We start from the raw sequence: 27,773 nt of genomic DNA on the forward strand, positions 1-27,773 counted from the left end.
TGGCTGTTTAGTTGCTCTGTTTGCGGCAGAATATGACAATCTTATTAGTTTATTTGAATCTGACGTCCTTTTCTTAGCTGCCACTCGACTAACGCTCTCCCAACATTGACCGGGTTTGAGTCGACCTGTGATGAAATGTTGTAGCGATGCTGTGAGAGTCTTAGCCCGAAGGCAAGGAGAAGCACCTCAGGCTACTGTAAAATGCCTTGCTCGTATGGTCAGCCCTTGGTCACTTGACTCAGTAATTTTGCACCGTACTTCTGTAGGTAAGAAACTGTAAATACATTAATGTTTGTATTGTATATGGATCCTGGGTTGTTACAATAGCCTTATTCACCTTTTTAGGAAAGTAAATGGAGAAAAAAGTACAGAAAAATGGAATACATGTCAGTAAAACAGAGCATACTACTTTTTTGGTAAATAGCTTATGTAAATATTGACCAGAACCCAATAAAAACATTTTTTTATAAACTCTTAAAGTAAGATGTTTTGTATAAAATTTGAATTTTTTGCTATGTATTTTAGCTAGCGCTCGATGGAAAGCCCGTGTCCTCCCCACTCCCTCCCCTTTTGCACTGTTTCCATGGTAATTTGGTTTTTAAAAAAATGAGAGAAAAGTTGCCAAACCGACTGCTGCATATTTGTGCCATAAGTGTGAACCATAAATATTTATTGAATTAGTTTCTTTTTCTTTCCTTTCTGTTCCGTTTATGATTTAACCTCAGTCCAGTTTGTGAGTAACACAGTATTATTATATTTGCATTGTCTGTTCGTCCGCCCTGGTTCCTTTAGTCGCGTCGTGCTCACCGGGTGCTCGTAGCCCTGTTCTCCCGTTCCTTGCAGTGTGAGATGGCCAGGCTGGGAAAAAATTGTTTAAACATTCAACAATTTAAAATAAGTTCAAAGTGAGGATAAATGACACACATTCCACCAGTCTGTTACAAACTGAAAATGTTTTTCAATAAAATGTTTTTCCTATGGACGCGCTGTCTGCCTGTGTTGCTTTGTTGCTTTCATACCGCATGAATAAATAATGTCTATTTCTTATTGTTTCACACAACTTGACAGTAAAGGAGTTGAAATGACACTTTCATTTACTTATTCATCTCAGTGTAGAGTAACTCCAGAGGACACGCTTCATACAATCCACTGCTTCAGTCTCCCTGTGGCCATGCTGTCATTTACATGATATTTACAGAAAATATTCCTCACATTTGCATTGAACATTTTATTTTTATAAGAACTAAAATAAGAAACCAGATTTTTAATTTTCTAGTCAAGAAGATATACCACATGGTCAAACGTAGACGGACACCCACATATGATTTCATCCCAAAGCGGGAGCAATGTTACTCCGTAGCTGTGCCTTGCTCAAGGACACATCGACATGCAACTAGTGGAGCTGGGGATCGAACAGCCAATCCTCTGATTGAAGGACAACCCTGCTCTCCACTTAGCCATGGTCGCCAGGCCTGCCCCTGGTGTGTTTTCCTCAACTGGAGTGTGTTTCACTGGTGTTTCTGACCATACGTAGCCGAGACTTGGGTGTGTGCTGCTACTCTGTCATGACAGGTGTATTGCTGAGGAAGGAAGAGCAAAGGGAGCGCAGTATTGAGTGTAAACTTGTTTGTTTGAGCAGAAATCTGCATCAGAAACACCACAGGCCAAGCATTCAGTCCGTACTGAACAGACATGTTTTGAACGGCCGCTGCATTAGTGGATGAATTGAAGCAAAACAGCTGCACCATTGGGGGTCGTAGTGAAGCAGGTATGGGGCGCCCTCATAGCCAAAGGTTTACAGTGTTGACTTCTAACTGCAAGGTCCCCTTTCAGGTCTGCCTCAGAGTCTTTGCATGTTATTCTCCATTTCCTGTCATGCAGAGACAAATTTCCCCGTTAACAGGATAAATATAGTATAATAAATAAACCCAATGACATCATCATCAAAATATGATGTTTTCACAGGCTGATTAGTACTCCCCATGTTGAGTAAATTTAATTATACGAAAAAATCGTCCCTTCTAAGATTTTTTGGATTGAAACTAAGTGCCCAAAGGGAAACCACATCAGTGATGGCTACTCTCTGAAACAGAACCAGCACAGGGCCAAACTGTCACTAAGCCGATGAGTCAGCCAACATATCCAGGCAACTAGACTGTATAACCAGCAATGCTGCCGGTGAGTCAGAAAGACAACCTGCCAAAATATAGCCAGGCAGAGACACAGCCATTACAGGCCAGACATTCCATCCACTATAGCTGTTAGTGCCAGTGAGCCAGCCACCAAATCAGCTCTTCTAGCCCATCAGCTCGCCACCATTACTCTGTTCAGCCAAAGAGTCTGCAGGCCAGGAAGTCAGCAGGCAACAGGCAAGATTTGGGCTGTGACAAGCATCCAGCTAGCGAGCATTCTTCACCAAGTCTAGATCCGGTCTTCCTTTCAGCATCAGCACCAGATCAACACTGAGTCTGTGAACCATTGAACTTCAGATTAAACAAGATTGTGACAAGGTTGGAGGTATCAGAAGAGGTTCCTTAAACTGTGGCTACAAAGTCTTCTTTGGTTTATAACTCTGCCCGTTGGTCACGCCACTGCTGATGTGGCTGTAATTAGCGTTGGATGATTAGGACGGGAGCAGTGTACTTTCAACCCTGTTTTCTTGATTAAACTGGTCATAATTTCTGGAAAGAGACATTACTGTTGAGTTTTACAAATGTATATTTGTGGCGCTTTGAGCACCACAAGCCGAGTGCCATACATAGAGAAGGCAGATATCTCCAAACTAGTAAACTCACACTAAAATAATCCAGATTGATATACAGATGAGAGGAAAAAGGGATTTTGGGATGAACTGTTTGCTGCCTCCTGGGTGAAAGTCCTAAGAATTGTGATGCTCTTTACGCTTCTTGACTGCTCTGAGCATCTACTGATGTGGGTAGGTTTATATTGGAGTTACTTGAGAGCCCGGCGTATTTCTTACAGAGACAAGCAGTTAGTTTCAAGCACACCCTGGCCTTAAATAGTAGAATGACATTTAGATAAATATTGAAATGCATGTAAATATCTGCAAGATAAATATGAAGCCACAGCCAGCACCTGGTTAGCTTAGCTTAGCACAAAGACTAGAAGCAGCTGAAGCAGCTAGCATAGCAACTAGCATAACTCTGTCCAAGGTAAAACAAATGTGCCTGATTGTCATGAAACACCCACATTATGATGTGTCTGTTTAATTCATACACTTTTTGTACTTATTAATTAACTGCTTCTCTGTTTCAGTATTTGTGCTAAGCTAAGCTACCGGGGCTAGCGTGGCTCACTGGCTAGAGAAGGTGGGCGGTTGGATCCTTGGTTGCTACGTGTCTTCTGTCCAAGTGTACCTGAGCAAGAACCCCTAACTGCCCCCCAGGTGCCTGCAGCCCACTGCTCCCTGTATATACGAGGGAAGGGTCACACCTCCCCACTGCGGGACTATTAATACTTTCATCTTTTAACTGTTTGTTGGCTAAAGTTTCATATGGCTTTCTCATCTTAATCTTGGCAAGCAATCAAATGAGCATTTCCCAAAATATTTAAGTATAGCTCAGTTGTTAGTCCTGAGAGACGCATTATGGCTAAAACCATGCAGTTAAACATTCTTAATGGAGAGCAAAACCGCAGAGTTGGAAAGCACTCAGCATCTTTTTTCTTCTTTTTCATTATTATCTAATACAGCGCTCTATTCTTTGCCACATCACCAGTATTAGAGATATTAAAGCCACTGGCTATATATTCATCACTTCTAACCACATTGTCTTCACAACCCTCTGCTGCAGCTGAAGATGAAAATATCTCCACAACACTGTATCTCAGATCTTCACCGTTTATTAGGAAAGAAAACTGCCTGAGAAGCCAAGATGAAAAAAATAAGAAAACAAAAAGAGAAAACAAATTGCGAGGCTCCCATCACTCGCTCTCTCATGGTGGTCCGTCATTTCCTCGCGTCTCGCTCACACACTTTGATGAGAAAGAGGAAAAGGACTTTGTGATGTTTTTCCTATTTAACGTTTCCGTTTTATCTCCCTCGCTTTCATGCCTTGGACGGCAGAGTGCTGTTGAGAGGCGCCGAGGCGTTGCGGGTGTTTAATGTTTTTTTTTTCCGTTTTGAGGAAGCTGGAGGATTTATCATCGGGGAGCAGTCAGGTTTTAGGCCCTTAACCTCTCTCCACTTGTCTATAATTTAACACTGTGCTGAACTAGAGGGCCAGAGTCTTAAATGCAGGAGATTCCAGTGTTGACGTTGATTATGTTTAGGAAGACACCTGCTGGGACTTTGGTTGGAGTTGCTTGAGTATGAAATCTTTCTGGAGGCTGCTTTTAATGCAAACCTCTGTGTGTTGAAATACTCTACATATCCTGTTTTTATCATAAAAACACAACAACTTCAAGATATGATGCAGTCATGACGATCACTGAAGAAAATTCCTCTGTGATTGGAGATGCAGACTGGATTTTATGTTCCTCTGCAGCATTCATGGGCAGACATCAGCACTGGACTCATCTGCACAGATAAGCTCCATTAAGTAAGTTAATAACCCAATTTTGCATAAGATTGTGTCCAACACAAGTCATTCCCAACTTGTCAAGTTGTCTTAGGAAAAGATCATGGTTTGGCTCATTTGCTACGTGCCATGAACAACGGTCTACTGGGTGAACGTCCTGTGTTTGTTTCACCGTCCAACCTGGTTTCCCACCAGCCTACGCAGTCATTGTTACTAAGTCAGTTGCTCTGACACGAATGGGTTCACATTGGAGTTAGTTGAACGGGTGAGGTAACGCTAAAGGGTGCCGCTGACCAAGTGTTGGCATTTGACGAGCTGGGAGTGAAAAGGGGTTCTTGTGTCATGTGAATGTGGAATTCCATCCTAGTTTCTCATAGGTGGAGGGAGTAAACAAATAGGTCATTTGGGCACACCAACCGCTTACAATAGGAAGGTAATCCACACAGAAACTTGACTCTGCTGAGTGACTCATCCAGGAGTATGGATTCCGCTCGTGGGTGTGCTCTCATGGGAGATATTCGTCATATCAATGCTGATTTTTTATGACGAGTAAACTGTTTGTGGTCCTCATATTACACATATACGCTATCAGTCACATTGTTGCTGCATTCAGCCATGTCTCTGTTTACCACCCTCTGTAACTAGTAGCTTAAGAGAAGCCTAGTCAGCTAACACAGTGGACTGCAGCTTCAGGACTCAGGATGAGGTCTTGCATCTTTAAGTCAGCATTCATTGATTTTTGGATATTTGGGGTCAGCAGAACGAGCTGCTGAAATATACAAAAACAATTGAGACATCCAGCAGAGATAGACACAACATTAGCATTTATTTGCACCTGATGAATGAGGAGAATAAAAGATATAATTGTGAGTGAGAAATGTATCTCAGCAGCATTGAATAGGTTTTGAAATAATTAAAACAGTACATCTTTTATTTATCAAAGCGTCCCAGCGATGTCTACGAACCTCTAGCAGACAGAAGGTTTCAGGTTCAGTATTAAGATGCTGGGCCACAACAAACCCCACTGTTCCTACTCATGAACCTTTGGGTGGTGGCGAACTTGTTGAGATGCCACAGAGGTATGCAAACACAGCCAACACCTTCAGCTAATCAACACAGAAGAATGTGTTTCCATTCCCTACTTGGAGAGCCTCCCTCACCTGTTGCTCTGCTCCTGTCTTGGACAGCCAGCTTCACCCCTCTCCTTTGTGTAGATGAATGGAAGGTTAGCGTTTGTGGCTCGTAGTGTTACGTGTAGAAAAAGGAACAAAGCAAGAAGCTTTGAAATCTCTTAATCCTCTCACCATGCCTCTTCTACAGGCTCTACCTTTGCCCAGCCTGTAATTACATCTTCATCATCCTCCCAAGTGTCTGATTTTGATCACAAGTCACAACCCAAAATCACCCCCCCCCCCCCTCTTCATCTATTCTCAGACTGAATCATAAAATGTGTGTGACTGTCTACAAGGAGTGATCTGATAGTGATGCTAGTCAAAGCAGTCACTTCTGTTTCTCTACTACTGTATGTGTGATAATCTCTGACCAGTGGCTGAATGTGTATGTATCAACTCCTAGCCTCAGTTATAGTAACGCAGCTCTCATGCATGTCTCTTATTGTTGTTTCGCTGTCAGTCTGACCTATATATTGTACATATTCTGCATGCTTTTATATGTTGTGCTTCTGACATGTATGTTTTTAGTGTAACAATGTCAAACATCATCGTGTCTCTAGTCCATGTTTCTATTTAACTTAACTATCCCTCATTTATCTGCTTGGTATGTGTTGTTTTATGAGATTCTGTGTTGCACGTCTTCATTTTACCTGACGATGCAGTACAAGGCTATCCTGAATGTATTAATATTCTCTCTGATTGTATTGTTTGTGTGTGCTTTGTAAAGGGTAAATAATGCATAACTTTGTCATTTAAACTTATATTCTGTTTTTAGGATGACTTTGTAACATCTGTCCAGGGACGACAGATTCAAAATAGCCTTTTGGCTAACTCATTACACACGTTACACCTCCATATCAGGTTCCTAACTTGTTACTCGTGTTTTCAGATTTACTTTTTATTCACATTTGGGTAAATTGATTGAAATCAATGCTATTTAAAGAGGTTGCACGTCCAGAGAGGTCCACCTTTGTCTCTGAGAAACAGCAGTCATTATTCTTCCAGCAGCTCGTTTCAGTTATTCTCGTGGTGACAACACCCTTCAAAAGATGCAGCTTAACCTGATTCGATGGCTCTACCAACTGAGACTGGGACTTTAAAATGAACTGAGCTGAAGCCACCTCACCATCACGTCAATCAACTCACTGACAACAAATCAAGGGGTGCATCTGAGTCCCTCCTCCCGCTGTCCTTGACGAGCCGGGAGCTGTCAGTCATCCTGTTGTCATGGGGCTCTCCTCCCCTTGAACTGCTCAGCTACCTTTGTTGCCAGAGTCACAGCAGCATCATTAGAACCATGTCAGTCCCACCATAATGGACCCCGAGGAGCCGCTGCACTGTTTGAAGTTTGCTGTGCTCTGCGGCTGTCCCAGTGGTGACACACAGACAAACACAGAAGACTTTCACATTGCTGGTGCAGTTTTGGGGATTTTGTGTTTTTATTAGACGGGTGATATTTTCATTGTTTTACGCTGAGAAAACTCTCAAAAAACTCTCACTAAGTCCCGTTTAATCGACCTTGTTCCAAAAAAATAATTAATATAATTGTTGTGTTCTGTGTGAAAGTATTTATGACAAAAAACAACAGCTGGAAAAAATATACTGATTGCAAATTACTCACAAAAAAGAAAAGAAAAACGGGCGTAGTGCATAGAGGTCTTCCAGGTGATGACTCTGATGGAACCATTGTACCATCCATGTGACCATTTCATATCGGAGGGAGAGGAGGAACATCTGAAAGGTGATGGCAGTGTACATGTGGATGGCATTACTTAAGACTCTCTGGAAGCTGCTGGTTAGGCACCTGTGTTTTTAAATTGAATGTGACCACTGCATTGCGGTTATGGAAGGACAAGAAATTGTATTGGAGCGTAAAGTGTCTGAAATACCTCCTCGTCCCATCACCATTCCAAAACTAATCTCCATCACCTCAGAGAGGAGCAGAGAGGACGATCTCACAGCACGGAGAAAGAAGGAATGCTATTCAAGTCTTTCACTCTGCTGCTTCTCCCGATCGCTTCTCTCCCTCATTTCCAAAAGTGGATTGACCTTCTTACTCCAGTCTGCACAGCAGAGTCACTCCCCATTCTTTCATCCAAGGCTTATCTCTTCAAAAAGTACCTCATGCTACCTTTTATCACACATAGTCGTATCCCAACAGCTACATCTTCCTCTCCTACTGCTCCTAATGCTAACGTGACAGAAGGAAAAATCCCTCCCACCTCTTCCTTCTTACCACCTACCTTCTCCAATTCTTTTCTCATCAGCTGTCTCTGAAATCATTTTTGGCAGAGTTTGTTATTACTGTGAAAGCCCGGTGTCTATTAAAACTTATGATATCTTCACGTAGACACTCATTTTCTCCATTCAGATGTCTAAAAGGTAAAATGGAAGCTAAAGTTTCCTGACTGTGGAGTAAAGGCTTTAAAACAGAACATTTTATAAACAATAAGATGAACATGGGGCGAAAAGTTGAAGAGTCTTTTTCTTCAGCTCTGGTCAAAGCAAAACTGATCTGTAGTACTGTTTCCTTTCTGATCACTGCATTCTGCTAGTCTTCTGACCACTCAACGTGCTTTTACACTACATGTCATCATTCACACCCATTCATACACTGATGGCAGGACTACCATGCAAGGTGCCACCTGCCCATCAGGACTCTAACATTCATACCCATTCACTCACCACAGCCCGAGGACTGCCGACCCGCTAATTAAAGGATGAGTCTGCTCTACCACTGAGCCACAGTCGCCCCTACGTATATCAGTGGGTTCAATGCTGAATCACCCCTCGCTAACACCAAAATATCTGTTTCCACCAGTGACTGTAAGGGTATAGACTACGTTATCAATGACATTATGGTGGGTTATCTAGATGTTTCTTCAACCATAGTTGATGCTGCCCCCACCATTTACGTGCTTAATTGCATCATTTCTGAAAGATTGCTCAATCGACAGTGTAAAAGAACGCAGGATACACAGGGTAGCCGCGATATATAAAAGTGTAGTTAAATGCAAGTAAATCAAGGCTCTACTCTGCTAAATAAAGACATTAAAGTGCATCATTGAAGAGTTAGTTGGAGCAATACAAGGAAGAATCAAGATGCCTATTGTTTGTCAGCCCACCTATTTCCGGCTCCAGCAGTGATTTCTGTGACTGAGATCATGGACCGCTCTTATCAGCTCACAGTGGTTTTGTTATGTTCACTGGAGCATGACTGCAGCACAAAGGTTCTGATCAACTATCTGAGGGTTTTAGGGATATAGAAAAAGAGAGAAATTAACACAGACACTCAATCCCATTTGCATTGTTTTAATGGCAGGGTTGAAGGGGTTTTGCATACATACATATAAATGAATGAATTAGCACTTTTGGCTGAAAGAATGAAAGCATCAATGACAGGTTTGGTCCATTGTGGTGGAGATAGAAAGAGGAGAAACCAGTCCAAAAACAATAGCTGGCTTTTCGTTCCTCGCGCTCCAGCCGGATCGTCGGCACTGATCCGTATGATTGGCTGATGATGAGCACACACGCGACGAGCTGGGATGCAGCTCTAATCACACAGGGTGACAGACGATTGGATATTATGGTGGAATAACGCAAGGACTTGTGGTGGGCAACGAAGATGGGAGATGAGGTGGATTTGGAAATGAAATCTGAGGAAAGATGAGATGGACAACGGATATCTTGTAATATCATTTCTTTTTCATAAGACAGCATGGCTGGAGCCAGCTAATAGTGAGCCCCTGGGCAATGCGTTCTTGTCGGGCCCCTTCCACCCTCTCTCCCCGTTTGTATTCTGCGTATGTACGCTGGCTAGTGGCAGAGTGGAAATGGGGATGATTGGTAGAAATATCAGTGGGTTCAAGGTTTGTACATTACAGGGTTGCACAATGACGGGCAGTTTGTAGTCCCATTTTTCTGCAGACAAGAAAAACACAAAAGAGCAAAACCATATGTGGAGGGTGGAGGATGAATTTGGGAGTATCACAGCCTATGGAAAGAACTCCGTGGTTCAGCAGCTGATACTTCTGTCTCTATTGCCAGACTGCAGCATGTTGTGGCTTGGTGGGTATTGTCTTTAATATCCTTCAGGCTCTTCACAGGCTCCTCTTCTCACCAATACCACTGATGATCAGTAGATGGGTATTAATGATGTTCTGAGCAGTCTTAATCACTCACTGCAGAGCCACTGCTGGGGCGTGTGTCTTCGCTTCCTTGTTTCTAAAATCAACAATGATATTTTTGGTTTTAATAATGTTGAGCAGTCGGCTTTTTAAGGAGCACCATTCTGCAAGATTGTGGATTTCCTCTCTACTGTTTCGGGACGATTACTGTGGGTTGACCCAGGTGATGAAGCTTTGATCTCTTTGTGATGCAAACACGTTAAGGGCAGTAAATGATGGTCCCTAAGTGGTAAAGACTTACCTTTGCCTGTATTGTTGACAGTGTGGACAAGTATGGCAGTATGCCACACTATGTGGCGAAGATCGAGAGAACAAAAAGGAAGGAAACGTTGACACATGAGAACATACTGACTAAAAAGGAAAACAGACAAATAAACAGCTAACACACGAGCCATCCAGTATCACTCCTAACTCCTAGCCCTACGCTTCAAACTAATTTCTTTGTCCATTTAAGTGCTGGTGTGACCGGGCCTTTAAGCAGTGACGACTTAATTGTCACAAGTATGTTAGATAAAGACAATTTTCATTTTAATATTATCTAGATGTTTAGCAATAACAATAACTGCAGGGATTGAGTACATCCTTGAAGAGATGGTAAAGAGGTTATGGAGACCATCTGAATTACTGCAACAACTTTCAGTTGATTTGAAATGTAATATTTTGTGTTGGTCTCATGTGAGGTCCAATGCTGTGTTGTTTAGTTGTTGGATATTAAATGTGCTTTAAGTATGAAAATTCCTAAACTAATTTGCAATTAATAAAAAATACGTTCATCTAATTTCTACAGAGTAAATCTGGGGCTTTTGTGGTCTTTGCAGTTTCCTTTTCCTGGTTAGTAATCCAGCCTTGACAGACATACAGACATCCAGCATGCGTAACAAACAAAGGACACAACAGAATGCTACAACAAGACAAATAAAAGACTACAAAGGACAAAGAAGAAGAGGGAATGAAGAGGGAGGGGACGGGGGTCTATGTCTCTATCTCATAGTGTGCACTCAGTACGTATGTATACGTTTACACACAGCTCAGTCCCCAGTGCTGGAGGATGCATCTTCTCCAATGTGTGCTTGAGAGGGAACATAACAACATATTGTCATATATGTAGCTCACAATAAATATCATCCGTAGTGTTCTACGGCCTTGGTCTTCTTAGTCTATGTAATCCTACAAAGTAATATGTCAGAATCCCTAGAGCCTATGCAACAAGAGCCCCTTCTCTGTGACTATGCTACAAGGGAGAATAATCCAGGCTAAAACTCTCTGTTGAGCTCAGTCTGCTTTATTAAGTACATAAACAACTCCCCTCTGCTCAGGCTGCATACCACAGGACCTAAAGTTTATTTGTGATGTCACTCATGAGATGAAACGTGGACAATAATTTGGAGGCAGACTAGAAAGTCATGGCCCGCTTGCACAAAGGATGTTGTGTTTTTATCAAACTCCAAAGCTCCTTTAAATAACCGCACCCAGAGCGCTGCAGATGTGGGTTTTCAACCCGGTCTCAGGACCAACCGGTCAAATACCGATGGTTGCCACTCTGTATCTGATAGTGATGCACCAGGCTTTCAATAACTCCATTGTAAACCCACCGCAATCCGTATTAGATGATCAGAGCAACTGATGTAGTGTAAAGAACGGGATAGACCACATCAGTCGAGAGGGGAGATGAGGGTCAAACAAGCAGAAAACGTTGGTCCAGGAGACAGCTGTTTGAGCCTCCTGCCAAACTAAAAGTAAACATTTTGTTGTGACTCGTTAGCCACATGAGTCATTAGGGTCTTTAATCATGTTAGTGAAATAAATCGCTAGTCACATGACTCGTCTGTCACTCGATAGTGAGTGGTTAGTAGTGAGTCGATAGTGACGTGAATCGTCAGTCAGTCAATTGAACGTCAGCCACACTCTCTTACTAAACCTACTAAGTGCTTTTGTTGGCCAAACTGAATTTGCTTCAAAGACGGAAGTTTATTTCTAAAAGGCAGTCTGCGTGTAACGTCCATGCCACGTCTAAAACTGATGCTACAGGATAGAGCGTCTTACTTTGGAGCTTAGGGCCTCTGGCCGTCAGTATTTGACGAGCTGGGAGTAGAATGTGTTCGGGTTTTCTGTCGTCTGCCACTCTTCATCTGAGAGTTTTATCCAAGCCAGTAAGGGAATCAACGGCAGAACAAATAAGGACTGAAGGCAAAAGGAGACAGATGATGGTTAGATCAAAGATTACCCAAAATCTCTAATAAACAAAATCTGAATTGTGTTTGTATGAATCTGGGCACATTTCCACACTCACAACGTTGTTTACCTCTAATTAGATTGCATTTGTATTAAAGATGTAACATGTTCTGCCTGGATTAACAATAACGTCTCCCTACAATGCCACAGCAACCACAGAGTCTCACTGACTGTGAGAGGAGCAGTTTGAGTATTTCTCCTGTGATGGCACCAGAAACACTCAAAGGGAAACTATGGTTTATTATTGTAACCCAGTAGAGAATTGGGTTCTGTCAAATCGTTTTATTTTTTATATTTTTCCAATGTTGTTTTCTGCTTAATTCACAGACTTGGTTCTGGTGAGTCAGCTGATCTGGACCTGCGGTGAGAGTGAACCAAATGAGTGCATTTATTAAACTGTTCAGTGGTTCTCAAAGACAAAACATGTCCAGACTGTCCCTATACAATTCTGTAAGACAACATGCTGCTAGTACTGGAATACTGGTATCTTTATCAATAAACAAACGTATTCCATGATCATGAACAATGTAACCGACCATCCCAATGCTCCCTCACTATGGCAACTCTTGAAATGAATCGTGTTTGATCATGCTTTCAGTGTGATTCAGCAGCATCAGTGATAAGTGTACCTCTGGATGGATACTGTGGGCAGATATGTATACACATTGGATTGTACAACAACCACTCTATGTGGTCTCTTGCATTTTTCATAAAATGATATACACTTAGCACTTAGACCCCCAGACTGGTTCTGCGTCCAGGTGCTGCTATTAATCGTGCGTCTGTTCCTCTTTCTGCTGCAGCAAAGGCTCATCTTACAGCAATGCAATGTCAATTTGAGTTTATAGCTTTTAGTTCATGTGCACAGTGAACAACAAGACAACAACATAAGGATAAAAATATACACTGACAGAAGTGTAGAAAAAGAACAAACTGGCTCAGGTGAGATTAAATACTCCAAATAAACAAACAGCACAACAAAACGAGAGCTAATATTAAAATGAAGGCGACAAATGTAGACACAAGACAACCCGTTTGTTTAATGAGGAGAGGTTTCTTAAGTTAAAGCGCGAAAACCTTTTGGTTGTATTGGGTTCTAAAAAAAGATGTAAAACTGAAAAGCTCCAAAGAAACTGCGTGTGTGTGTGTGTGTGTGTGTGTGTGTGTGTGTGTGTGTGCATGTGTGTGTGTGTGTAGTGGACCCTTCACCACCTACTGATTCACCAACGTATCCATTGAGTGTCTAAGAGGTGGGTGTCTGACAGTCTGCGGCCATGGCTGACTGAGCTCCGCCATTGATCCTCACTCTACTCCTGACCAGCCCCGGCACATTCTAATCTATGCTAGACACACACACACACACACACACACACACACACTGGGATGGACTAGTAATGCATGTGAGTGTATTTTCTGTGCGTGTGTGAGACAGAGAGCTGAGGAACCAGCCGTCTGTCTGGGCTCACTGACAGCCTGGCACGATTACAGGACCTCTTCACCTCTAATGACTTGACTTTGACTTTTTTCTCGAGGAATTGGATCAGACACCTGCCAATCATCCTGCAGGAGGTGAAACCCAGCAGCCCTCCCACACAGGCTGCTGTTCACCGTGTTCACAGGCAGGCCCTGAGAGAAGGTTATGGCTCCAAAAGATCCATCTTCTATAAATATGGTGTGACGTTCTTGTTGAAATCGGAGCGACTCAGGGGAACAACTAACTCAGAAGGGATCAGTATTCTGTGGGGGGATGTGGTATGCTGATTTTCCCTTTTCAATTGAACTTTATATGACAATATAATACTGCTGCCTCAAAAGATTTGGCTCGCTTGGAGTCGGAGCTCTGACACAAGGTGGAGAGCTCAGCGCTCGGCAGCAGCTCCTCCGGTCAGAAGTGGAGCTTCGCCACGCTGCTGCGGCCCACTGGGAGCCATCACAGACACCACGCTGTTGGAGGACCAGGACAGTTTGTTGAGTCCGCTAGAGGGAAGGGAGGCACAGGAGAACCAGAACCAGGACTAAGTGGGGCAGACCATCAGAGTCTGCTGCAGTAAAATGAGAGGTTGCTTCCGATCCTTTTTAGCCGTAACACTGAGAAAAGAGCAAGCAAAGCAAAGTGTCACATGTGTTCAGGTCACATTACACTTCATTCCTACAAATATTCACTTTGTCTCATATCACCCTTCTTCAAAGTTGCCCTGGGAGTTTGAACGGTCGTGTACGATATTACACTACCAGACGGTTTCTGATGTCAACATTACCCGCATTGAAACAGCGATATCAAATCCTATTCTGGTGCTGAGTATATGTTAATGCACCTTTTTGACCAAATGGTCACAGGAACTTTGTAGACAAAGGAACTAAATTGGGAGCTAAAAGCGGTGTCCTCCAGTTAGCGGTACATTTCCACCGCTAACTGGAGGACACCGCTCTTCATACTCATGGCACAAAAACAACACAGGGTGAATTATTGCTGATGTTCCTTTGACTTAATGTAACTAGGGCGGTGGCCGTTTGGGGCGTGCCTTTAGTGGGCAGCAATGTTGTGAACCGCTCATCGCTCGTGGACTCCAGGGAAGGGAAGAAGAGTTTGGTTGTGACAATAGAATATCCAGCAACCAATGAGCCTGTAAAAGGGCTGCTACAGACAGACGGACAGACGGACACACACCTTGTTTTACAGTTCGATGAACGGATGCAATGCATACATTCAGATGTGTCAATGAAAACATCAGAATTCTTGTCTCCAAGGTAGCGACAATCTGCTGAGTGTTTTATGGTCTATTTCTGCTTTAGTGCACTGAGAGACAACTTGGCCCGTATAGTTCTGTATGAAGTACAGAAGGTACTACCCACTTTGTTATGAACTATTCTCATATCCTACATCACTCCCTATTTACTACTTAGTGCGCTTCGTTTATTTTCTAACCTTTCATTTCACTGTCTGAATCTCCAGTGGGATAAATAGAGCTAAAGAGATTCTACAGTCAAACACTACAAAGATAGTGTACCTGGCATGTACAATACTATCTGCTAACAATCCCATGATGCAATGCTTTACCTTGATACACACTTGTGACATGTGTCTTTATTGTATAGAAAATAGTGAAGGAGTGAACAAGGGAGTGAGTATGGATACCACGTCAATGCGGTCCTGCGATATCTGCGGTCCTGATGTGTAATACCCACCCAACATTGTGCATGCATACATCTGCTGATACTTTGTTTTTGGATCCCTTCCTTTTTATTAAGTTGGGACCTAAATATGAACTGACAGAGATGTTGACAGGATGTGGATCGACAGAACAATGACAAAAGACCTTCTTTATGGTCCTAACTGAGTTCTGGTGTATGTCTCTGGTGTTCTGGTTTGTGGTGAAGTCTTGATTGAATTGAGCTGCCTCATTGTTCTCAATGCTAATGCTGGTTCAGCTGCTGTCAATGCAAAGGTTATAATGTCTAATGTGACCGTGAATGTTGTATGATGAAAATGTGCTGTTGTTTGCATTAACATCTTTAATAATCAAGCTTAAGCACACAAACACATGTTTCCATTTAATAGCAAACATGAATGAAAGTAGAGTTATAGAATAAACAAATCAGCACATGGAATGAGACTAAAGCATGTTTAACAACGTGTATTATGTGTGTGTGTGTGTGTTGTAAGAAGTGATCTAAGAGATACAGTGATATCTGTTGCTTATCTTGGCATTGAACTCCCACTTCCCATTCAGATCTTGTCTCAGAGGAAATCAATCATTTCATGAGCTGTAATGCAGTCCAACATAACATCTGCCTCATGTTAATACTTGCAAGGAGAATGAGACTAATTTGGATATACACATGAGTGTAGAAAGCTGGAGAAAACAATAGACACACACCTTTAGATCCCGTGTGAGGTATAACAAGTAAGATCATTTCTCATGGTGACAGCTTTTGCAGACATTAGCCCAGTATAACCCAGTTTAAATATGAATTTCAATCGGCTCTCTGGGAGGTGCAACGTGACCCGCTTGTGTACACTCATTCATATACATAGTGTGCATCAAAGAAGAGTCGGGAGAGAGACACTGAGGCACAGGGAGAGAGAGATGATCCGAACCTTACAGGGCTCATAACTCAAATCACAACAGCTACTTATAGGCCAAAACTTTGTGTTTGATAGTAATGTGTGCAGGCTGGGACAGGAGGAGTGGAGACTAATCCACCGGCTGATTTATGTGTCAGGCACTCTCGCAACGCCGCTGTTAAATGGGCACTCCACCAACCCTACAGGTCAAAGTCAATTTGCTGGTTACTCCCAGCCTTATTGTGGCTCTACCTCTCATGTCTGAGAAAATAACCGTGATGACGTCACAGTGATGTCATCACGGTTATTTTATAACAGAGAGCTTCACTACAAAGTGGGGGCAGTTTGAAAGATCTCTAGGCACTTCACAGGGAGGGGCTAAACAACACTGTTGGTTGCATTGTGGGACATGTAGGATCCAAAATGAAGATATCTCAGTCTGGGCTGCTTCCACTCTATTTTTTAGAGTGCAATACTAAATTGCAGCTCTGCCTTATTATACAGTGGCATTGCAGCTCCGCTGTCTGTGAAAGCACTGATGCCCCGTTACACATAAAGGAAGCGTTTGTGAACTCTATTAACTAAAACATATCAAGTGCACTACTTTAGAAAGAAGAACACGGTGCGGATGTGAAGGATAAGTATCCAATACAATATGTTCTATGTTATTTTTTTATTGCCAGCAAGTGTGATGAAAAGACCCAAAGCCAGATATAATTATTTTTCTCAAAACGCACCTCTTTAGACTGGCGTCTGGGTAAAACCCGTGTCCTAGCCCTGCTTTTAAACCATGTTTTCATTTTGTATTTTCTGTGTGTATGTAAATTATTGGCCCTACGGTCACATTGTGTTTTTTATGCTTGTAATTTCTGCCCTGTTAAGCACTTTGTGACTTTTGTCTGTGAAAAGCGCTTTATAAATACATTGTACTTACTTACTTAGCTAACACTAGCTTATAGGCTACGTAGCTGCTGTATTCTCCATAGCAGAGATGTAGACTGCTCGTCAACTTGGGAGCCAAACAGCTGAGATCACATTCAAATGAAATGATAATTGATGGGGTCTACATGTCATCACAACCATGTCAGAGTGCACAGAGTCTGGACTGACTCTGTCTCATCTCTCTGCGCTCTGTGTTTTGTTTGGTCCATCTCTCTCTCTGCTCCGTCACTCCCTCTCTATCTCTCTCTCTCTCTCTCTGGCTGGGCTTCTGAGAGTCGAGAGAGACAGAACGGTTCTTTGACTGGGGCGTTGATGCTATCACTGCTTGCTGCACAGGCCTGGCTTTGTTTTCTTCCTCCTCCTCTCTCCTCCGCTTTCGCTGCGCTCACTTCGCCAGGTTTCCTGTTGCTCATGGAATTTCTAAAACATGGAATAATGAGAGGTGTAAATCAAGACAGAGAAAATCTGCTGTTTTCAGAAACACTCAATGGCAATGTGGTAATATAAAGAAGATTTACAAAGGAGCAGAATGCATGCTCACCTCACCTACAGAGCACTTGTACTTAGTTATGGGAAGTTGTGGAGAAGTCAGGGGCCACGGTGGGAAGACTCACATGAATGTTTGCCCTCTATTTATGTCGTCATTTCAAACAAACCATACCATATCTTCCTTACTGCAGACTTGTTTCAGTTATTCAGCAGTGGCGGGCCGTGCATTTTATACCTGGGCCTTCACTGCTGTCCTGCAGCTGAAATACCACCTTATAACCACATGATGGCGCCACAGCTATTATTCGTTTTTAAGGTTGTAACTATGTACGTCTTCGTATTAAACCGTTCGGTACAAGACTTACAATACGTTTGAATAGTACTAGAGCATTTGGATAATGTAGAAGCTTAAATTCAGGAAAATATAATGTTTTCTGCACTCATGGAGGACAGTGGTTCTCAGCTGGTCTGGCTGTGGGACCCACCATCACTCCTTAATGACAAGTCGCGGCCCAAAGAGATCATCTTATGATTTTACTTTCACAACTTGAGCATTGTACGTACTGCTCTGCAGTGTCTTTCCTCGTCTCAGCCCCCTGTGTCATGGTGTGTGGTACATCTCACTCAGAATGCCCATATTTGATTGGCTGAGCTGCATCACGTGATGTGATTCACTACCCGACTAAGCCTCTGCTGTTAAGTTTCGTTTGACGATAGTCACGTGCGCGCCCACTGACCAATCACAGCACACTCTGCACCTCGCGGCAGAGCTGCATGGACACTGAGCTGCATGTAATGCTGACGTCATTATAGGCTGGCTCGCAGGCGCTGACACGTCAAAGAATACGCCCAACATGTCAAACTAAAGATCTGATTGGTTGAACACTATGACAATCAACAATATCGTCTCCATTCACTTAAACTGCACATGGATGCAGGTGAGACTCTGCAGGCCTGGGGCCTCTGTTCTTACCTAGAGACACAGAGGTGAGATCTGATTGGATAAAAGCTCTACTTAAAACAAGCTGCACTGGAAGCAGAGCAACTGAGGAAGACAGGAGCTGTGCAATGAGAAAATAAGATGATGGGAAAAATATTTATATCAATTATAATACATGTAGTGTATTTAAGAAAAATATTAAATCATAAAATAGATATAGCTTCTGATTCTGTTTAGGCCAGCAGAGAAGGCCTTGCAGGCCCTGACGGCCCACCACTGTATTTCAGTACACAACAAACTGCACTTCAAGAGTACACACTCCAGAGTCAAAGTGCCCCAAACATTGCTGATGTGCGCTGAGCTACCCAATGCGTCAGTATGCAACGAGTTGGGATGAGAATGTGTTGGTGGGATTGAGTCAAAATGAGCTACAGTGTGTAGTGTTTGTGTACGTGTGTGTGTGTTAATGAAGGAACATGTCACCCAGGCCAACAGTGTGGTTCACTGTTTTAATAGTTTTTGGACAACAAGATCTCTTTCGCACAAAAGTCACAAAGTGCTTAACAGGGCAGAAATTACAAGCATAAAAAACACAATGTGACCATATAAGGGCCAATAATTTACATACACAGAAAATACAAAATGAAAACATGGTTTAAAAGCAGGTCTAGGACACGGGTTTTACCCAGACGCCAGTCTAAAGAGGTGCGTTTTGAGCTGGTTTCTCAAAGTGTTCACAGAATCTGCGAGGCGTAGAGCTGTAGGCAGAGCATCCACAGCCTCGGTGCTACTGCCTCAAAAGCTCGGTCACCACGGGTCTTAAGGCGAGTGCGTGGGACAGACAGAAGACCTAACACGTCTGACCTGAGTGTGCGGGCGGGTGAATAGGGGTGAAGTAGATCAGCTACATAAGTAGGAGCCTGACCGTACAGTGCTCTGTAAATGAGAGTGAGTGTTTTAAAGTGTATTCTAAATGCTACAGGGAGCCACCAACATTCACTCTCTGTTGAGCTCTGCTTTGGTCTCCACCGACCCCTGAGGGAAATATTGCTCTTTGCTGCTAAATGCTCCACTATGTTCACCAGCTAGTCTCTAACTTTGCTGTTTGCTGCTATTTTTTTTTTATCTGAAAAATGTCTGCCTGGAGTTTGTGGGCTATAAAACCAAAACAATAGCTCTGTAGAGCCAGATGCATATTCTCTGTTGGTTTGTCACCGTGGCTAACTCCATTCACACTACACGTTGCCATTTGATGACAGTCCTGGCTATCTATTGTTGACAGCTGTATGTTGTTTGGGACTTATTCACTGGAGATTTCACACAATGGGATAAGAAAATCAGACAATGGAGATTCTGAGGATTTACAGAATTGATTTTTAGATGAGAGAAATAAAATTGCAATTGAGTGGACTATTGATCCCTTTGCTTTCTGCTTCACTTCCTTATAGTTTGATAGAATTGTTTTGTCAGACAAAACATAGAAAGACAAAAGAAAAGAATAATATTTTACTATTTGCCCATGGTAGTTTATTTGGTATATGGGCATACAGGCTGACACTAGGTGGGTGGTTAAAACATGACGGTGTAAGGCCTGGCACTCTCTGAAATGTCCACACCGAGCTGCCAAGAAAATTCTGCGAGAATTTTCTATCCTCCTGCAGACAGACCAATCCTTTTTGAAGCAGGAATTAGCCATCAGTATCTTAATTGTTTTGCCTCAGCTTGAGCCACTGTGCTGTCGAACAAATGGAGCTCCAGTTGACTATCTGTGCTCGGTCATCTTTGACGCTGGCAGACAAAGAAACCTGTTTATCCCTGTCAAAATGTGTGCTCTGTGCAAAAACAATTACATGTCCATTTACTCAATTGCTCCAACAATGTACACTCACACAGAATGCATGCACACACACAGGACAATTTGCTTACATTTCCTGTCCAGTCACATTGGGAAAGCATTTAATAATTCATACTTAAAGGGGAATCCCATACTTACACCACACCATCCTCTCTCAAGGGCCTTCTTTCAGCCATTTACTGCCACTTCAACCTACCGTGGTAGAAAATGAAATATTTAGACTCACATACACTAAACAAGATATTACCAAATAATTTACAAATCAATTTAGTACAACAGGATAGCATTTGATGACTTTGGGTATTCAGCTCTCAATTGTTGCTCGAATTCTTGCAACCAAATCTTGAAAATCCCGTCTTTGTCTACCTGACAAAGTTATTGGCACATTTTTCCCAACGAGACACTGCCTGATCCATTTTGGCCACAGTGTTAGCCCTGATATAACGTCTGTATTCTTACCTGGCTCCTCAGGGCTCTGAGGGACAATGAGGAGAAGAGTAATCCTTGTAATTAACTTTAAGCTGAGAGGAACTCCAGTCAAGAGGTCTACGTCTCTAGGCTCTGTCATTCCATCAAACACAGTATCACACGTTTGTGAGCCGAGGCCCAAGCGTGCACCTACGTGGGCTTGTCATGGTCTCACACACATGTCCTCTCATAAATCAAGGTTTTACGGCATATAACCCCATGTGTGTGTGTGTGTGTGTGTGTGTGTGTGTGTGTGTGTGTGTGTGTGGTGGGCATCTAGTTTCCCTAGGTGCTGTTCTTTCTTTATCTTTTCAGCCATGGTGACCATTGGTGCTCATGCTCACTGGCCAATTATTCTTCTACATGTTTGACTCTGTTTATAAATCTGATTTTCATTTTGATTCTTAACCCTAGCCCTATTTTTAGGCCTCTGGCACACAGCTCAAATATAAAAGTTTCAGGTTTGCCTGAAAGAAAAGCACTTTTAATATGATCATTTCTTTGGAATGGTGCAGCTGCAAGTCTAAAACCTCTCCCAAATCATAGCACAATATGTGAACAGTCTCTCTGCAAAGTTTGACTTTGATAAAGTGAAGCAGAACAAAATTAGAGAGGTTTTAGTACAGAGAGGTCAGGTGAGGTCACCCAAATTGTCATTTTGGAACCAGCTGTTCCATTGTAATTTTCTATACTATATAACTATATACTTCACTTGTTTTATCACTAATAGTGTTCAATACATCCAAATACAGCAGTTTGGCTTCATTTTGAGAGCACTGCTCCTCCAAGTCTCGTTTGAGAGGAGAACTTTGGCGGAGATTCTGCAGCCAAAGAGCTAATATCAGATCAGCCTGACCTCACAATCAGACAGCAGACTAGCGGGAAAGGGAAGCAGTACATGCGAAGTACTAGTACTAGTACTAGTACCAAGTACTAGTACTAGTACTTGGTACTAGCTGTACACCAGACAGGTTTGGCTAGCTGGATGACGTCATGCTAATAACTTATTTAGCTTTTTAAAACAACGGGGACAGATCCAGCACGGACAGTTAGGGAGTGAGGGACATGAAGCACCTGCTGAGACATGATATATAGTTATAAATACATCATTATATATATGTGTGTGTGTGTGTGTGTGTGTGTGTGTTTTATATTATAGTGAATATTATTATATGATATATATATTATTATATGATATACATATTATATTATACTGAATTGCCTGTGAGGTAGACTATAATAAGATGTCCTGACGTGTTTATCAAAGTGTTATTTACTGCTTTTTTTCGTGTTGGAATAAATGTTAAATATTTAACTGCAAAGTAGTAATGTGTGTTTGATAACTTAATTTGTTTGCATTAGATCATACTGGGATGTTTGCTGACATTGATAGGACGGCCCTAGAACATGTTCCACCAGCTCCACTGTGTGTAAGTGAGGACTTAGTTTCCCATCGAGAGGGATTACAGAGGTGAAAACCTTTATTAACTGGCTGGAGTCAGAATCTCAGTAAACAATAAAGATCATCAGAGTGACATGTATTTATTTGAGTGCAGATTGGTACTTGGACTCCCAATGAATAGACAACTTTCTCTTGGTGCAATGTCGACTAGAACAAAGAAACAAAGCATAACAATAAGGAGGGAAATAATGCCTATGCACAACCATCAGTGCAGATGTAAATTGCTCGGAGATGATATACATTCATCTGAAGAGGTAAGGGTGTGTGGGTGTATGTAAATGTGTGCAGGCAGATGAACCCTGGAGAGGATTTATTGTTTGCACAGTATGACCATATGCTTTCCCTCATTTACTGGACTTTACTGTGGAGCTGCATCAGTTTATACATCTCTACTAATAATATGCACCTTATGTATGCATAGAGACACTCCCACAGAGATAAAGGCACACACATGCATAATACACACTTGCAAATAGCATACAGAATTGATACGATACACACATATGCTGTATGTGTGTGTGTTGATGTCTTAGTACGTCAGCCTTACTGAGTGTGTGTGCGGTGTCCTGGCCCATGTTTACGTGTGTGTGTGGTTGAAGTGTAAAGTGGGGGTTTATACGAGTGGTTCTGTGCCGTAGGAGTAAGTTGATGCTGGTGGACAGATAAGGGTCTCTTTAGACAAAGACCCCCTTTGTGTGCTAGGACCGCTCTCAGCCGCTGCAAGACGATCTGCCACAGCCCCCTGGAGCATGAAAAGCCTGCCGTGTCCCAAACCGAGCGAAACAAAGTCGCTCCAGACCCTCTAACAAGATCCAGGAGTCACTTCGGTCCACTTGGGGCCAGGGATGGGCTGGAAGGACAGGACGTGTGAAGGACTTCCCTACAGTAGAAGGGCAAAGGACAAAGAAAGGTTGGTGCTTTTTGGTTGGTTGGTTGGTCAGCCGGTTCTGTCACTTTGGTCTGGACTGAAACATCTCAATATCTTAGTGGATGGCTGATCATAGCATTTTGTTGAGATGGACCCCAGAGGAAGAATCCTAAGGACCTCGGTGATGCCCTGGTCTTACCTGTAGAAACACCAACAGGTTGACATTTTTGGCTTTTACTGAAATATGGCAACAAGGGTTAAAACACTGTTCTGTAAGGAGGAAAATCTATGCAAAAAAAATCAGATTTAATATGATGATGGCCATGCATCTCCCGTTTCCCTGAACATCTCTATTCTGGTGGCATTGCCGTGTTCAGTAAGTGTTGTCGGTATGGTCTCGTTAAAGGGGCCCTCTCACATTCCATTATGCTTTGTTGATTTGCGGAACTTGGCAGATTAAAAAATGAATAAAAATAAAAGACTGAATTGTGCGGGTTTTTGCAGCCGCGTGGCGTTCACTCTCCCTGTATGCTGAAGGGATAGTGGTGTTGTGGAGTAGTGATCCTGAAGTGAATGTTTTATGAACATTCTGCTATTCTGTTCAAAAAGAGATCTGACGGTAGAGCAGAGAACCTGGAGTGGATTTAGAGTGGGCAAGTACAATTAAAATATCTCTTGTAAAATTAGAATGCAGTCGTATCGACCAAATAGACAGCGTGCACAATGAATTGAATTTACATGATGCTTTGCTCTCTTTGAACTTACTTTGCTGCTCTCTTCTGTTACAGAGCACAGGTCCTCTACGATGCTCTTCCATCTGTCTCATGTGGGCTGATATGTTGCCTGTGCTTTGTTATAGGTCACTTAATGCAAAAACATGGAGGAAGTTATGAAACGTTATCAGTAAATACTAAGAAAATATGTCTCTTTTACAAGAAATGTCTTTATGCAAATTACTTTTTATTTGTTAGATTGGGAACTCAAGATAATGACAGAACTTCAACAGTCAATTTAAACTGAAAAGAAACACGTCCCAAACATCCTAAACTGAACAAACTAGACCAGCTGAATCTCGTCGAGATGGATGGAGTCTGCAGGGAACTCATCAAACTACAACTTCAACCTCAAATCAGGCTGTGCATGTCTATATCAGTGATGTATTGCTTTTGTGCAGTTACCAGTCATTATCCAGTACCGTCATATTGCCATACTTTGGATCATGGTCCTGTCAATGGCTGCTCAGCTATCTTCTTGGTGACTTTCAGGGTTAAGGTTAACAAGAAATGTAACTAAGAAAGGTTCCCTCCCTTAAAGTCACAGTGAAATGGCAGTCAGAGCGTCTTTAGCTTCTGTAATGGGAAGTCATTCTGAGGGAATCACAATATGTTTAGGATTTTGGATGAGAGGGAATTGAGTAAATAAACAGATCCAATCACATTTGATCAGATGAATGTATGATTTTAAAGTTAGAACAAGAGATTGATGAAAAAGGACAGGATTAGGATGGAAACATAGCTTTCATTTGACTTTGTTATTAATGTCGATACAAATCATGAAGACATACTTTTAATTCTTATAAACTGTGTTTAAACATTATGCCTTTTCTGTTTATACATCAGCCTCACTTATGGGTCTTTACTAAAGTAATTTTAGTGTGTCATTAAATGTTAAACATGCAAATGATAAAGAGGGGGACTTGAAGTAGCAGTTGCAGCAAACTACTGTATCATTTACTGTTAGTATGAAACAACAGTACACTGCAAACACAGTGTACTATAACGATTAGTGTGTAGTACGTTGTATGAAATGGCATCCCGATCTCACAGAAATACGTGAATAGTGCATGACCTGTTAACACAAGTGACTGACATGTTTTGTGTGATGTCCATCCTGGTCTATGATATGTTAAAGACGGCCCAACTTCAGGGCTACTGTGCTCCCTCACCCTTATTCACACATGACCCTTTAATAGCTGTCAAATGAATAGTAAAGGCTGCGCGTGTGACACCGACTAATGAGACACTTGGGCCACTCTCTGTGTGCCCTGGAGCAGCTGGTGTGGCAGAGCAGACATAGAACATAAGGGTGTTTCTCAATGTCAAGGAAGCATCCTCCAACCGCTGAATTTCAAGGACGCTACGTCTGTTTCAATGTTTGTGATCGTTCTAATTCTACTGAGGATTGAGTCCAGAGGATGTTGAAGGATACATGTGCTACTAAAACCCCCGATTTGGAAGAAATCTGAAATCCGAAAAACAATCTGTGTAGGACTAATTTAAGGCGAGAAATTGACAATCCAGTATCTTTGTTAGATCTGTTAGCGGGGGAAAGCCGGCATATTTTCACATCGAACTCTGTAAATGAAGGCTTTATTTCGACCAAACCAGAGTGTGTGAATGTTGTAAGGGAAGAGACTACTAACCAAGGCAATGTTTATGAGTTTTATTTTGTTTCTGTTGAGTTTGAATGAAGTGTGTTTTACAATCATGGAGGTAAAGTCTGGTAACATAATATCTGTTTCTTTTCACATTCTGAAACTTGGTGAGTTAAGAGTTTATTTCCACCAAACCAAAGTTGATAGTTGTGGAGCAGTGGAGAGACTAACCGAGACGGCTTGACTTGTAGTTTGTTCATTTGACTTTTTAGGCCTACATGTTGTGAATCAGTGTATGTTGTTTTGAGGAATGCAAATGAAATGTTCCTACTAAAAACGTAATGTAGCCCACTGAATCATTTTGAATAAAAACAAAAACATCTCTATTTCTTCTGTACACCAGCACACTCTTTAGGCTTAGCCTCTGTAGGACCCGACTGGGATATGACACTAAAGTGCTCTGTGCACAGTCCATTTGATATTACATGCCATGATTCACACCATATGTCATGACTATTGTAACACAACAAATGTGTTCTGTTGCTTCTCCTATTGGTAAATGGAGCAAACTACCAAATCCAGTCTAAAATGTGGCTGGCTTAAGTACACATTTCACATTTTTGGAACCTGTTTAACCCTAACCCTATTTTTTAGGCCTCTGCTCGAAAATTGCATACCCATACTAAAAAGAGTATATCTCTGCAACTACAAGTTCTATTTTATTCATTTTGATGTTATAATAAAGGGAACACTTGTGAGATTTGTTCAGAGGTGTACATATCAGTGTATATGTTACTGGTTAAGAGTAAATAAAGATGGCACACAGCTCAAATTGAAACATTTCAGGTTTGCCTAAATAAAAGGCACTTTCAGGATGATTATTTCCTTGGAATGATGCAGCTGCAGATCTAAATCTCTCCCAAATCATAGCACAACATGTGAACAGTCTCTATGCAAAGTTTGACTTTGATAAAGTGAAGCAGAACAAAATTAGAGAGGTTTTAGTACAGAGAGGTCAGGTGAGGTCTCCAAAATGGTCATTTTGGCACCATCTGTGCCATTTGAATTTTCTCATGTACCAAACTATATATTTCACTTGTATATCACTGATGGTGTTCAATACATCCAAATACATCAGTTTTGGCTTCATTTTGAAAGCCAGAATCCTCTCTGAGTCTTCTCTGTGGGTACATCTCAAGTCTCTTAATTGTCATTCCCTCGCTCCTCGATCCTCGCTTGAACTGGAAGTTGTTTCTGCGCCGCCATATTGAATGCCGTCTCAAAGCTCTAATGTAGCTCTGAGGAGCGAGGAGCGAGGAGGGAGGAGGGACCTCGGAGGAGCCATGAGCGAGGAACCACGAGAACAGACTTCCAGGAAGTGTTTTAACGGCTGACACGCCCCCTCATTGTTCATCAGTTATGTGATTGGACGCTGCAGCCGATCGGACTGACTGGCTGAGTTTAACACCAGAGTGAAGACAGATCACAGAATAAACTCTAGTTTATATTTGATTAGGTTTCTGAGTCACCATCTGGTTTAAATAAATGTTCATTGTAGTCTGAACAACAAAAGGACCACAAACAATTTTCTACATTTATGAGAAAGATTTGTGTTTTCATGATCTGATGTTTCCCTCAATAACTTTATTATGAATACAATTAAAGTCAGAGCGCTTTCTACATAATTTATCATCATTTCATTCAGTCACGTGAGGCGGATCATTCCTGAGTGTTTGATGAGTTTTATCATTTAAGTTTAACCTGAAACATGGAGCCTAATAAAATAATTCCAGTATTTAATCCAGTATTTAATCCAGCTGTGATCAGCTGATCCTCCGTCATCAGAAACAGACGTCGCTTCACATGACGCAACTGAGGAAAGGACGTCTCATGTCTCTTAAAACATATCTCCTCGTTCCTCTCTCCTCGCATGGTTCCCTCCATGCATCCCTGCTGGGAGATACTAGGACGCAAGGAAAGGACACAAGTGAGGGAAACGGGGATACAGTTAAGAGACTTGGGATGTACCCAGAGTCTCTCTGCGTACTGTTTTTCTCGATTTCAGACCCTCCCCCACTATGCAGGGCTCTATCTCAGCAAGCCATTGGTCGATTTCAGTGATTGACACTTCATTTGAAGCAGTAGAGCCAATAGAATTTAGCTATACCGACCAAAATGAG

The sequence above is a fragment of the Anarrhichthys ocellatus genome, unplaced genomic scaffold, assembly GCF_004355925.1.
Source record: "Anarrhichthys ocellatus isolate YVR2014 unplaced genomic scaffold, GSC_Weel_1.0 scaffold50, whole genome shotgun sequence".
Lineage (NCBI taxonomy): Eukaryota > Metazoa > Chordata > Actinopteri > Perciformes > Anarhichadidae > Anarrhichthys > Anarrhichthys ocellatus.